The 14,609-nt window shown below is 45.5% G+C and overlaps 1 long non-coding RNA gene across 1 annotated transcript in view; it reads left to right on the forward strand.

Moving 5' to 3' along the window:
- LOC125757514 (uncharacterized) overlaps positions 1-14,609 on the forward strand; it is a 29,886-nt gene that overhangs the window by 10,687 nt on the left and 4,590 nt on the right. The window contains exon 2 of the long non-coding RNA XR_007415286.1: positions 1,595-1,651. This is a non-coding gene — a long non-coding RNA (uncharacterized LOC125757514). The remainder of the gene's footprint in view (positions 1-1,594; positions 1,652-14,609) is intronic.

Consider the following 14,609-nt stretch of genomic DNA (forward strand, 5'->3'; position numbering starts at 1 on the left):
GTGATTTGTCTATCTTGTCGTAATGCTCATGTCCGTGTTTCTTACGCTTTTGGAAAAGTGGTTTCTTGCGCAAAGAATAGCCTGGAGACCGCAAACCTTCCTAACTTTCGCGGTCCCCTCAGGTGCTCGTCACAAAAATGCTCCTGCATTCTATCAAAACAGACTTCAGATGCATCGATTGATAGATGAATCGATGCCATGGTCATCTTCCCCAAGACCATAAGGTACCCTATGAGCCACCAAGCTCTATTCAGGTAGGTATTGCCTGCCTGGCTTAGATATTTTTTCGCGTAAAAATTCATTCATGAATATATACCTATTCCAACGCCAGATTCCTACAAATTCAAGCCTTAAATTTCCCAGTAGAGTGATATTGGCGCTCAAGTTATTCTTTTCTTCCTCCCTACTTCTCAGCCACCAATGCTTTAACACATCTCAATTCCTTTTTTTGTAACATCTCTTTTCTATCATCTTTCACTCCTTCTTCCCCTTTTCCCAGCACAGGGTAGCCAGCCGGACTGAGAACTGGCTAGCCTCCCTGTCCTTCCGTTTTTCTTCCCCCCCCTCCTCTTTACGGACCTCTATAGAGTTCCTGTTCATGTTTCCCGTGCAGCGCTTAAAACAAAAGCTTCATGGAGCTCCGTGCCCAAATACGTACACTGGTCGGTAACCTGGCATTTCATGGTAGTTTAAAAATAGTTTCGCAAGCGTTCAGCCGGCGACGCAAACTTCCTTGTGGAAACGGGGTGAAATTGTAAGGCGCCAGTAGGCCCCCAAAACGACGATGTGAACGCGAATATTCTTGGCGTAGCGTCTTATTTACAACCACATGTCGTAAGTATATTCAATAAAATGCCTGCTAACCGGCACCTACTGTTTGGAGCAACTAACACTTTTCATCTTCACTTTTCACGTGCGTGAGAAGGATATTTTTTTTACATTTTAATCGTGCGGTAATTCTATACATAGCATTTGTCGGTGAGTACAACAGCGAAATATGTTTTGCTTCAGAAATAAAAAAGATTACGACATTTTATTTAAAATTATATGCACAACACATCTGATCGAAGTAGGCTGTCCCTTATGAAATACGCTTTGAAATGGGTCAGCAGAACTTTCTTACTGTCATGGTTGTGCCTAGCTGTACCGCGCGCTAAAGTCCCCTCCCAACCATCCTACACTATACGTCAATTGCTATTCCATGACAATGACAACGCTCTATTTCGTTACACTTGAACACATTATCGGAACAAAATTTATAGCCGAGACCAAACTTTCATTGTGAAGGTAGTAACAAGAAAATGCCTGTGACGTGTACAGGCCGTTGTGCACTCCTCTGACCTTTCTTTTGCCCCTGTTGCCCGCTATCAGAGCAGATACAAGCAAGAAATCATAGCAGCGACAGTAATACGACTCGGACACATCTCCAACGTGGCGCCGAATCAGTAGCTTCGTCAAAACTCCGACAGAGGGCAGCAATTTTGCATAAGGACCATTAGGCAGTCAATTTCAAGGCAGTCATTTAATGAACGCTTACAATGTGCGTGGCATTACCACATGCTATAAAATTAACAAAGAACCTGTTATATTTCAGATTCAAGAAAATTGTCATCCCAAATTTATACAGTGGTTATGATTCTAGCATCATTACGTATGTATTGTCTTTTATAGTACTCGTGGAGCACCTAGTACTTGTCGTCCTAAAGTATATTCCAGTGCAGATGAAACCCTTTGCCAATGATTATAAATGACATTTTAGTATACAATGTACTATGCACGCTTTATTTCATGGCCGTCTACTTGTTCTTGAGTCAATCGGATCTCGCGAAACTGATATCTCGCGCTGAATGGAGCTATTACAAAAGAAATATAGATGAATCAATGAGGACCATTTTTCGTTCTTTGACTAGTACGAGAAAAAACTAGCAATTTACATCTTAAGAAAAACCGTGTTAGTCTATCACGATCAAGTGCACGGAACGCCATCGATAATAGACATGGTCGTAGAAATAAATACTATGACTTTGAAGGGTATGCTGATTTGTGCTAGTTGATGGGAATGCGTGGTACAGTTGCTTCCTCTCCTCTGGAGAACGTGGGAAGAACGCGTTTTACCTTTGTCCCACTTTCTTAAGAGGGCGAGTAACTACATCATAAATCCAGTGTTTTTTAATGATTACCTTAACTTTAAAATTTTGAACGAAAAAAAAAAGGTTACGGACCGTTACGGAACATTTTTTTTTCGTTCTGGAACAGAAACGGACCGGAACTTTTCGTGTTGGAATTAAACTAAAACCAAACGAAAAAAAATTACACCATCTCCCGCTAAAGGGAACCATGAGGCGATGTGAGGCCGGAGAACTTGCACGATCGCGTTCCGTTGGCGTTCGTTGGGCATACTACCGACCTCGGGCATGCTACCAACCTCGCGTCGTGGAACGCGAAGAGGAACAATATGCGCGTCGTGTCTTAAATCTAGCCTGCCCGTTAATTCTCACAGGGCGAGCGGGGAACGCGTTCGACAGGTGCACGAGAGGGAGGCGGCGTAGGAGAAGAGATAGAGGGGAGGGGATGCGCATGCGCTGGCGCTCATCTCGGCGTTGCGCAGGAAAGAATTTCGGCATGTCGAGCCCGCATTTCAGAGGAGTGAACCGGAGCAAGCGCTGGACTGAACGCGCTAAGCGCTGTATCACTTGAAGGAGAGGAGACTAGAGGAGGAGAGTTGCGCATGCGCCGCGAGAGCAGAAGCGAGAATGCAGGGGAAGCGCAGGCAGGTGCTGGTAGAGAAGTGGAAACAGTAACGCGCAGCTGTTGGAGAGAGGGAAGGAGGGGAGTTGCGCATGCGTAGTGTGAGTGTGGACTACCACACCGCGGGACATAACCCCGAGCAAGAGATGCTTCGCATCTAAAACATTTCGTTCCCACACTGATAGATCGTGGTTCAACGCACTGAACCAAGGAGCACTTGCAAAAAAATGAACTGTAGCAAATGTGTATCTGTCACGCGGAAACAGAAACCGAAACCAGTTTATCGGGAGCCACTTTGGCGCAGTAACACAGAGCAGTTGGACGAGACGAGAAATCTTCGTGAAAATACGTGGAAAGTCGCGCTTTCAATGATAGCTCACAGCGTGCACATATCAACTTGGAGAAGTTTTCTGTGATCACGTTGGTTCGTAAAACGTTATTGTCTGACCTTTTCGGTTAAAACTCACCTTGTTTTACTTGCGTATAGCATTCGTTAGTGTTTTGGTTGTGCGTCAATCTCGTAACGTTGTACGCGGCAATTCGCGCGGGCTCGCGATGTGCCCTTCTAAAACTGAGCAATCTCAACTTGGCGAAACTGTAAAATAGGGCGATTTATCCTTTGTCAGAGAAGCACTGTTATCAATCGTGCGGGCGACGTTTCAGTTATTTGAGGGCGCGTCCGCTCTACGGCTATCGTAGAGCGCGCGCTCTCAAGACCGTCCTTCACCTGCGTGTTATTTCATATCCAGCGCTGCACCGCTTCGTTTTGTACGTTTTTATAGGTGGAAGCATACTGCAAATGATTTTCTTGTTGAAAGGTTTGAAAGCAAGATGTTCCCCGAGCACAAATATTTCTCTAATTGTAAACATGGTGACGCGGAGTGGTCAAAATCTTTCGGCGGGGGAAATTCTTCAGATTGTTTTCAGCAGTGATGTTGAAAGTAATCATGTTGACGACGAGGATTGTTCACTAGACCTGGAAGCTGGGTGTCGGAAGGAAATGTTTTTTGTTTCGGTTTTAGTTTCGTTCCACCGCAAAAAGTTAAGTTCCGTTTGTGTTCCAGAACGAAAAATAAATGTTCCGCAACGGTTCGTAGCGGTTTTTTTGTATGCAATAATTTGAATTTAAGGTAATCATAAAAACATCGTATTTGTGATATAGTTACTTGCCCTCCTCCTAAAGGGGCCCTGCGACACTATTTAAGCATGTCGTTTTCAACGCTTGTTCAGGTAGTGTGGAATGCGTCGACATCGTTGCGCAAGTGGCAACACCTAAAACGCAGCCGTTATAATTTTATTTCACCGGATAAACTACCTTTGTTTCGGACTACAGCGACACACATCGGCTATTTTCTTTATGGGAAGTGACGTTTCTTCATGCGACAGTGACGACAAAGGCCGTGCGTTTTGATTGGTTTGACGCTACAAGTACCATGTAATATTCAGACGGTGGTAGCTGGGCCATATTACGGAGCCCTAAAAGGAACAAGACCTCTTTTTATGCTTTCTCAGAAACGAATCTATCCTGTTTCTAACTGCTGTATATTCAAAACAACGCACACGAGGAGGATACAACTTTATTAAAAGAAACTTCATGGGTTTGGAGCTGGCCGCTTGTCTGCGGCGACCTCTTCTGCCCATTGAATGACTATTTTCTGCAGTTTTTCGTCGGGGGACCGTATTAAGGTCTCCCATGTCGTTTCGGAGGGAGCTGGCAGAAGCTCTCTGGGTGGGGGAAGGCCCTCGCATTCACAGAGGATGTGACATTGGTTTGCTATGACATTTTTTTCGCAATTTTTGCATGTTGAGTCAACCTCTCCGCCTGTGAATATCACTAAGCGGTGAGGAGTGGTCAGGGTGTTCGTTTGAATTCGGCGGAGGATAGTGGCTTGCGCTCTCGTGAGGTAGCTGTGCGGTATGGGGTATAATCTCCTGTCATCTTTATGCATATTTGTAAGTTCGTTATAGGTGGTCACCGCCTCACCTATCGGGGGGCCCAGTTCCAAAGACAGCGCGACCCGGTTTGCTAAACCTCGGGCCACTTTATGCGCCTCCTCGTTACCGGGGTTTCCCGAGTGAGCAGGGACCCAGACCAGATTGATTTTGATTCTGTCATTCTGACTGAAGTTTCTCAGGACCCTGGCTGTATTCAGTCCCACAATTCCCCTTACAAAGCTGAGAATAGCGCTCTTAGAGTCGCTAAGGACAGTGCGGATAGTTGGATTCATAATGGCCAGCGCTATGGCCATTTCTTCGGCCTCCTTGATTGATGCGGCTCTACTGGAAGCCACATTTACGATTTTGAATTCTCCGTCCAAGGCACTCAGGGTGTATGTGTTGTGTCCCTGGCTGGCGGTATCGGCGAAGACCGCGGTTTGGTCTTGCTTGTGCTTTTCGCTTAGCCTATCTGCTCTGGCTTTTCTCCTGGCGTCGTGTCTGCCCGCCAGGGTGTTTTGGGGTATTGGATTGATCTGTAGGTTGTGTCTGATTGCGGGAGGTAGTGGTGCTCTTCCTCCCGTGGTGTGTATGGGTTGAATTTTCAGTTTATACATGATATGTAGTACCGTCATCGTGTCTGACAGCCATGTTATTTGTGCTGTTTTGTGTGCTTCGATCAGCTCCTCTAGGGTGTTATGCATTCCAAGTTGGAAGAGCTTCTCGGTGCTGGTATAAACAGGCAAACCCAGGGCCCATTTGTACGGTTGTCGAATTATTGCCTCAATATAATCTTTGTCTCATTTCCTGAGATGATAACAGGGGAAGGAGTAGACTATGCGGCTGATTAAGAAGGCCTGAATAAGCCTGCACAAGTACTTCTCCTTCATTCCTCTATGTCTGTTGGCCACTCTCCTGAGAAGTCCACCAATTTGTTTGGCGGTGTTCTGCAATTTTGTGAGGGCCATGGTATTTTGCGTGTTATGTTGAATAAGCATGCCCAGCACTCTAATGGTCAGAACCGGAGGAACCGGGCCGCTTTACACCATAATTTTTATCGGTGCTTGTTGTTTAGTGTCCGTGCCTGGCGTCTTTTTGGCTTTATTTCTAATGATTAGGAGTTCCGATTTCGAGGGGGAGCATGTTAACCCGCTGTGTCTAATATACTCTTGCCCAACGTTGGCCGCCTCCTGTAACGCGTCATTTATCGCACCGTCCGAGCCGCTGTTTGTCCGGATTGTAACATCGTCCGCTTATATGGCATGTTTGAAACAACTCACACGACGCTCGGTGGGCTGTGGAGCTGGTGGGAATGGTAAGCCAACGATACTCTTCCGCGTTTTGCCTTTTGCGGCATCGAGCGACACCGGCCACAACGGAACCTGCGAAACATGCAACGCTCAGTTCGGCACGATGCTGTCAACGAAAAAAAAAAATTGGCCGCGTATCTGCGTGCTTCGCTGCAAATGTCGTCTAAAGACGATAGAAGAGCGCTGTGTGAGATATGGACGCCATCTGGCAATACATCGGGAAACATGAGTGCTGTGTTGCGGGCTGGTAGTCCCGGCGCAGCAGCAGGCGAAGACCGGCGGTGACCAACGTGACCGGCGGGGACGCCAGCCAGCCCGAACACGCGGTTTGGCGCGAAGCGCTGAAGCAGAAGAAACGTCCGCACTCAATGAGTACTCTCCACACTCTTTTATTTACACGTCGCCTGGGTAAAACAGGAATGCCAGAGCGGCGCCCCATGGCATTCGTACAGTGCAATACAGAACCGAAACCGAAACACAACAATGAGCTCGTGCAGAGGACACAGAGGAAGACAAGTTTCAGCGAAGTCGCATTTTCAGCGCAGCTTAAGAAACTAGGGTCTTTAGAATTAGAGTTTAAATTACAGTTTAGAATTACAGTTTCCCCGCGATAGCGAAATCGGCGGGGAAAGCACAAAATTTCGCTCTTGCGGGAACTTCGTTGGCGCGAGAATGCGGCAGAAAAGACATGGAATTTACAAAAAAAAAACATTTTATTTCCGAAAGTCTGTGAGTTTGCTTTGGCGGGCCTTACTATGCAGCAATTTCATGCCTCTCGATCAGGAATCTCGTTTGCCAAGGCACAAACTTCGCCCCATGCACTGGTCAGTGACGGCGGCACTGCGCTGGCACCAGAACCGGCATCAAGTGCGCCTACAGGCGAACCTTCTTCCGGCTGCACTGGATCAGCGCGGGTCAGCGCAGAATCGTGGACAGCGAGCTGCACGCAACGCGGAATTCTTCAGCGATGTCCATTTTTTCCTGCCCTTTTCCACCTTACTGATGATTACAGTCTTATCTTCCAGCGTGATGAACTTTCGCTTTTTCGTTGGAGGCGGCATCTTCGCAGGCAGCGAAATCGGACGAAGCAATCGCAACACACAGTTCACATCGCACCAAGCGACCAAGCAAACAATCCTGAAATGGCTCCACACACGCGACCATGTGCGCGCAAAAATAAGCCAACAAAGCCAAGCACAGAGCCAAACCAACAAACGAAACTCCATGAGGAATGTGGATTTGGCTACGTAGCCCGCGATAACGAGCAGGTGTTTCGGCAAGCCATCATCATTATCATTGTCACCCGATTTATGTTTTTTTTTTGTAAAACAATAACGGGGGCTGCTTCTCAAGTGCGCTGTAGCGATAGTTTTGCACAATTTAAGTGTAGAATGAATGCATTTCAGCATTTTCGAATCTAGTTAATGTTGCGAGAATAGATTATTTGCGCACTCGTGTTTCAAAAATTTTGTTAATGAGGGACTGCGGTATGAATATCTTTCGTAGTCGCGAGTTACGAAATGCATTGACTCCTACAGGCGTTGGCCGGTGCTCCGAAAATATTTCGTTGCGGTGAGAATTTCGTTCCAACGGGATTTCGTTATCGCGGGTTTCGACTGTACGTATGTATGCATTTTCTATTCAAGGAACACACCTCCTAATACTTACCTAGTGATGTTGCGCCTCAGATATGCGTAATGTTTGCTTTTTGATCGACAATGTACACAAGTATGATCCTAGTCAGCCGTTCAAGGTGGCTGGCCCTTGGGCAAGTGGTTAAACTTTGGCCGAGTGCCTGAATCGAGTGACGAGCCGACAAACAGAAAGACAGACAGAAAGGCAGACCAACATTTCTCCGTTTAAGTGTCCCAAGAAAGACTATCGTCTTTAAAAATTTCTAAACGCTTACCGGCCGACGCCTTACGCGTCATCGGGCATTAGCGCTTCGTCCGGGCCCTCGGAGCCATCCTCGCGTTGCGCGGGGCTCAGCGACGCACTTTCAATTTGCAATGGCGTGCACGACATGCAAGCCATCGCTGCGTCGCAAGAGCTCGCTCTCGAGGTCTTTTAGGTCTTTCATACTCATTGTGTACGCTACACGACAAACCATGGGAGCGTCTGCAAGCTGACGCACGTGGTTCGTCGTAATCATGGTAACAACGCCGTGAAAAAGAACGGTAGCAAGGTGCTGTGTGAAGGCCGCCATGAGGTGACATTTCCGGTATATCTTTATAAGACGTGCGTGGTGATTGGAATCGGCCTTTGACGTCAGCGGGAGATTGAAATGCGAAAGGGGACGTTTCTTCTCGTCGTCTGCTTGAGTTTTGAACTTTGAGGACTAACTTCACTTTTCGTGAACCAATTTGCATATTTCTTTTTGCGTTCGTCTCGGCATTCATTCCTAGACGCACTTGCGGTGCTAAATAAGGCAGTCGCAAAAGTGTCGCAGGGTCCCTTGAAGAATGTGGGTCAGCGGTAAAGCACGGTCTTCACACAGGAGTGGAAGTAACTGTACCACAAATTCCTGATAACTAGCGCAAAACAGTATGCCCCTCAAAGTCGCAGTAGAAATTACTCAAAAGTCAATTACGATATTTTAAGCGAACTCACTGCTTTGTGTCAAGCGAATGAGCACGATCTCCGAAGCAGCACGTCATTGAGTGTACTCTCTAACGTGCGAGACCGCTGTTCTGATAAAAAAGATCAATAGGCCTGCGCGGAACACGCAGCACAGTCACAGCCAAAGCTGGAAGAGCGGCCTTTCTAGAGCCTGTTGAGACTTTCTTGGGGCAACTAATACAAGTACACATGCAAGGCACCCACTACGCCATAAGTCGTAAATTTTGTTAAATTAGCGAAGTACACTATACCATTTTTCGTCATTCTTCGGAGAATCATGGTACCCGCTACAGATCTGTAAAGCATTATGTGAACTTGGTCCTGTAGTCGATGACGATGAAGAGTTATGGCTTAACCCTTTGTAACGGGTTGGAAGCATTAAACGACCGACTCGTTGGGGAATTCTCATTGTGTGACGATATGTTGTTATCTTACTCTTCTGCCATTCTATATTACATATGTTAACACGTTTCCTTGCCCGACATGACGCATGTATAGAGTATTTTTGGAAAGTAGTTACAAGTACCAGCGTGACACTGTGGTGGAATACTCGACTGCCACGCAGCAGGTCCGGGCTATAATCCCATTCGATCCTAGAGATTTGTTTCTCATTTCATTTTTTTTCTTATTTCACGTGATAGCGCTTACGGACACCGGCGGCGGCGGACAACTATGGCGCCCAAATTGTCTGTTGTGATCTCACAACAGCTTTCGCTCTAACAAACTTCAGCGCCGGCAATGCCGTCTCCACGCTGGCCTCCGTGAAAGGCGCGCGAAAGTCCATTTGCAATAATATAAACATCTCTGGTTACCGCTGTTTTCATTTTAAATGGAAGAACTTCTTAGCGAACTTCTGCGACTTTGAGCGCATCTATCTATCTAGCCGCCTAGGACTTTGTGCTCTCCTGGCCGTTTCGTTAATCGGATGTATACCAAAACTGGTATGGCAAAACATGACTGTATTACGAGCCTAAATGACAGGTCATAACATGAAAACCGTGACACGCATGTCATGAGCACCATGATTTACATTCCACGGCCTTGGGGCTTTGGCGGCCGTTCCGTTAATTTCATATATGCCAAAATTGGTATGGTGTGACAAGAGTCCACGACGAACATAATTACAGGTCCTAACGTGCAAATCATGACACGCATGTCATGTGCAGCATGATGTCATGTACATCACATGGCCTCGGGGCGCTAGCGGCCATTTAAATGAATGAATATATACGAAAACTCATTCCTGTATGACATTCCTGTATGACGAACGTAACTGACCCATGCTAACATGAAAATCATGACATTAATGTCATGTATGATATGCTTTACGTGCTACGCTCATGGCACACTTGCGGCCGTTTCGTTAAATTGATAAACACCAGAAGTGACATTGCGCGATATCACTGTATGAAGAACATGAATAACAGGTGCTAACATGAAAACCATGACATGTATGTCATGTATGTCATGATTTACATGCCACGCTCATGGTACATTGGCGGCCGTTTCGCTAGCTTGATATAAACCAAAATTGGTATTGAACAACGCGACTGTATGACGAACATGCATGTGCGCTCCCGTCCGTTACGCTCGCTTAATATACGCCAACATTGGTGTTGCGCGACGTCACTGTATGACAAATATAAATGGCAGGTGGTAACTAGAAAATCATGATAAGCATATCATTTACGGCATGATCTACATACCATGCTCACGGTGCGCACGCGGCCGTTTCACTAAATTGATATAAAAAAAATTGGTATTGTGCGATGGGACTGCATGAAGAACATGAATAAGAGGTGGCAACATGAAAACCATGACGTGCATGTCATGTATGTCATGATTTACATGCCATGCTGATGGTCCATTCGCGGCCGTTTCGCTAGCTTGACATACACCAGAATCGGTATTGCGGGACCCGACTCTATGAGGAACATAAGTTACAGGTGGTAACATGAAAACCATGACATGCATGTCATGTATGACATGATTTACATCCCAGACTCATGGTGCACTCGCGGCCATTTCGCTCGTTTGATACACACCGAAATTGTTATTGCGCGATGTGACTGTATGACGAACATAAATGACCGGTCCTAACATGCCAATGACATTATATGCATGTCATGTACGGTATGATTTACATGGCACTGTCATGGTGCGCTTCCGGCCGTTTTTTAGACTGGATATATACCAAAAAAGTGCAGGGCATGACACGAGTGCGTGATGAACATAAATGACAGGTCATGCATCGCATATAACAGAATATATGTTTCATAAGCTTGGTAGATTGTGCATGCATGCGTGCATGGCAAACATGCAATATATGGTAAACTAGATGCCATGGCATGAATGATTTCTTTTGGCTCAAAGACAAACAAGATGATGTATGCAGCTCTTTTCTGGCTGCTTCGCATTACATCGATTCCCACAGGTCGATTCCACGAAAGATCAAAAAAGGGTGTATATTTGATGTTTCCGATTTTCCTGATAATTTTGTATGTTGTGCACATATGACTGCACAGCACGAAATCGCAGTTCGTTTTCAAATAAAATTTTTTTTCAACACAGCAAAATTCGACAAGTGTCGCCGGTTGACGACGACCATTTTACGAAGAGTGCGTTTTCGTAACATCGAAACCATGCTGGCAGCTACTCAAGCTATATATTACGAATACCTTTCTTTTTAGCGGAAGTAGAAGTAAAGAGCAAATAGTTCTTATCGTTTCATAGAATTCTGAGCAAATTATGTGTTTGAAAACTTCACGAAAAACGCTGCGTTTTTGAAAATCCGTCAAATTTGGGACGCTATGGCTACTTCTGTGAACATCTCAGCTTGTTCATATTTGCAGTATGAATAGGCCTTTATGTGAGTAATGAGCCTCTGCATTTGTATTTCTCTAATAATTTTCAAAGTAGTAAATTTTCATGCTCTAAACACTAAATGAGAAAAGTGCTCCTCGATTCGAAAATCTATAATAAAAAAAACCCAATCTCAATTTTGTTCAACGTCCCCCAAAATGTTCTCAAAGGACTGCAGAATGATATTATGAAAAAACATGTTGCATCATTGTTATTAGAACAAAAGCAGAAAATGTCAAACATTGTGTTTCCAGAGCGTGGTGGCTACTGCCTAAAGGACATCTCTAGTAACAAAAAAATACAGTAACACGTCTTTATTCTTCTCTGAGCTTCGCTAAACAACAGTAATGGTCTATTGTCGGAAAGTGGTAACTGTTTTGTAAAGAAAAAAAGATCGTTCCAATTAAATGCAATTGCGACACCACTTGTATTCCTCGTCGACGGGCAGCACGGACATTTTCATTCCTCTGGATAATTTTTTTTGAGGAAATGCGCTTATATAAATGCAACGATGCTAAACGCGAAATTTGTGTAGCTGAGTCGATCATCCATTGTAAGAATGTGAGAAATCGCAAATGGCCACAGTGGTGAACGGCGAGTACCGCAGTGCAACCTAAGCACAGCAGCCACACATTGTTTGCCAGGCTTTGTCGCTCTGCACAAGAAAATGCTGGGGTGTCGATTGCGTTGGTTACACGATACATTTTTCACCGCTCGTCGCTCTCCCGCCCGGTCTCTGGATCCGCACCGTGCGGATCGTGTGGCGGATCGAGTGGCCCGCGCTACAAGAACTCGTGTAAACGGAGTAGCATGCGTTAGGCGGACAGGTGCAAAGGGCGGCGCGATGGACGCCTGCCTGAGCAGACGACAGCAACGAGCACGGCTCTGCCAGTCAGCCAAACACCACCTGAGATGGAGGTTAAGCATCCAAATTGTGCTTCACTTTGATGCGATCACTGTCCTACGCTCTGAAGTTGGCTATGGGTAGGCGTTATAGCCATGACCGAGTTTTTTGTACAGACTACATCATAGTGCACAAAAAGAAAATTCCGCTGCAGCGGAATTTTCGTTACGTAGAAGATATCGGATCGAGTCTCTTTTGCGGAAGGTCATGAAGTAGGATGCGCGCTCAATTCAAGAGGGAGACCAGATCTGCCAGCACTGCTTCAAGAGGTACAAGGAGATACAAAACAAAGCAGATGCAATGCAAACAAAACGTATTTTGTCTGTGGCCAGAACTGCTGCCACCAATCTTCACGTAATCGATTTTTTTAAACTTTGCATTGATCACATAAGGTTTGACAACGTACACGTTTGGGCCAACAAAAACCACACCTCTTGGCGACCGCTCTCCAGAAATTCATTTCCATTCATGAAGAGACCTTGGTTTTTATACCAACCTCTCAATTCTGGCACAGCACATCATCATAAGAGACGCATGGAGGGAATGCGTTCTTTAGCACTCAAGATATGAATTATACTCAACTGAAATAGATGAAAGAAAAGGAGGCCACAACTGAAAGTGCCTATGGACTGAGGGATGTCTAACACTGGCGTGAAGTCGCAAACCACGCGAATGCATTTAATTGGAACGGTCTTTTAGATGCGGAGTATCTTATGGCGGAGTTCAATCCGGTAGTGGTGGTGGTGGTGTGCGGCGTGACCACCCTTACTGCGCATGCGCATACACTCTCCACTCACCCTCTCCCATCCCCCTCCCCTCGCCACTTCCCCTCTCACTTTCCCCCTCTCCACTTCCCCACTCCCCTCCCCCTTTCAACTCTCCCTCTGAAATGCGGGCCATACATGCCGAAATTCTCTCCTGCGCAACGCCGTGATGAGCACCAGCGCATACGCGTCCCCTCCCCTTCTCTCTCCACTCCTACACTGCCCCCCTCTCGCACGCCTGCCGACCGCGTTCCCCGCTCGCCCTGTGAGAATTAACGGCCAGGCTAGAGGGAAGACAAGACGCGCGTAGCGTTCCTCTTCGCGTTCCAGGACGCGAGGTCGGTAGCATGCCCAAGAACGCCAACGGAACGCGATTGTGCAAGCGCTCCGGCTTCGCATCGCCTCATGGTCCCCTTTAGCGGGAAATGGTGTAATTTTTTCTTTACAAAACAGTTCCCAATTTCCGACCACAGATCATTACTGTTGTTTAGGGAAGCTAAGAGAAGAAAAAAGACGTGTTATTGTATTTTCTTGTTACTATAGATGTCCTTTACGCAGTAGCCACCACGCTCTGGAAGCACAATGTTTGACATTTTCTGCTTTTGTTCTAATAAAAATGATGCAACATGTTTTTTCATAAAATGATTCTGCAGCCTTTGAGAACATTTTGGGGAACTTTGAACAAAATTGAGATTGGGGTTTTTTTATTATAGATTTTCGAATTCAGGAGCACTCTTCTATTTTGTTGTTTCGAGCTTGAAAATTTACTACTTTGAAATTTATTAGAGAAATACAAATGCAGAGGTTCATTATTCACATAAAGGCCTATTCATACTGCAAATATGAACAAGCTGAGATGTTCGCAGAAGTAGCCATAGCGCCCCAAATTTGACTGATTTTCAAAAACGCAGCGTTTCTCGTGAATTTTTAAAAATACATAATTTGCTCAAAATTCCATGAAATGATAAGAGCCATTTCCTCTTTACTTCTACTTCCGCCAAAAAGAAAGATATTTGTAATATATAGCTTCAGTGGCTGCCACCATGATTGCGAATTTACGAAAACGCACTCTTCGTAAAATGGTCGTCGTCAACCGGCGAAACTTGTCGAATTTTCCTGTGTTGCAAAAAATTTATTTGAAAACGAACTGCGATTTCGTGCTGTGCAGTCATATGTGCACAATATACAAAATTATCAGGAAAATCGGAAACATCAAATATACACCGTTTTTTTTTATCTTTCGTGGAATCTACCCACCACGCGTGGGATCTGCCGCATTTTTTCGAACGATTTCAACATATCTTTGCTTTGGAATTTCTGCCTGAGTTACACGCTAATACTGTACCCTGAGATATGCATAACTGCTCACGTTGCATGACCTCAGTTGTTCCAGATTGCCAAGTTTTCCCGTGAACCGATAAACGACTTTAAAAATTTCGGTTTCACGCCGGAAAGAAATAATGACTA

Source organism: Rhipicephalus sanguineus, chromosome 2 (genome assembly GCF_013339695.2).
Source record: "Rhipicephalus sanguineus isolate Rsan-2018 chromosome 2, BIME_Rsan_1.4, whole genome shotgun sequence".
In the NCBI taxonomy this organism is placed as follows: Eukaryota; Metazoa; Arthropoda; class Arachnida; order Ixodida; family Ixodidae; genus Rhipicephalus; species Rhipicephalus sanguineus.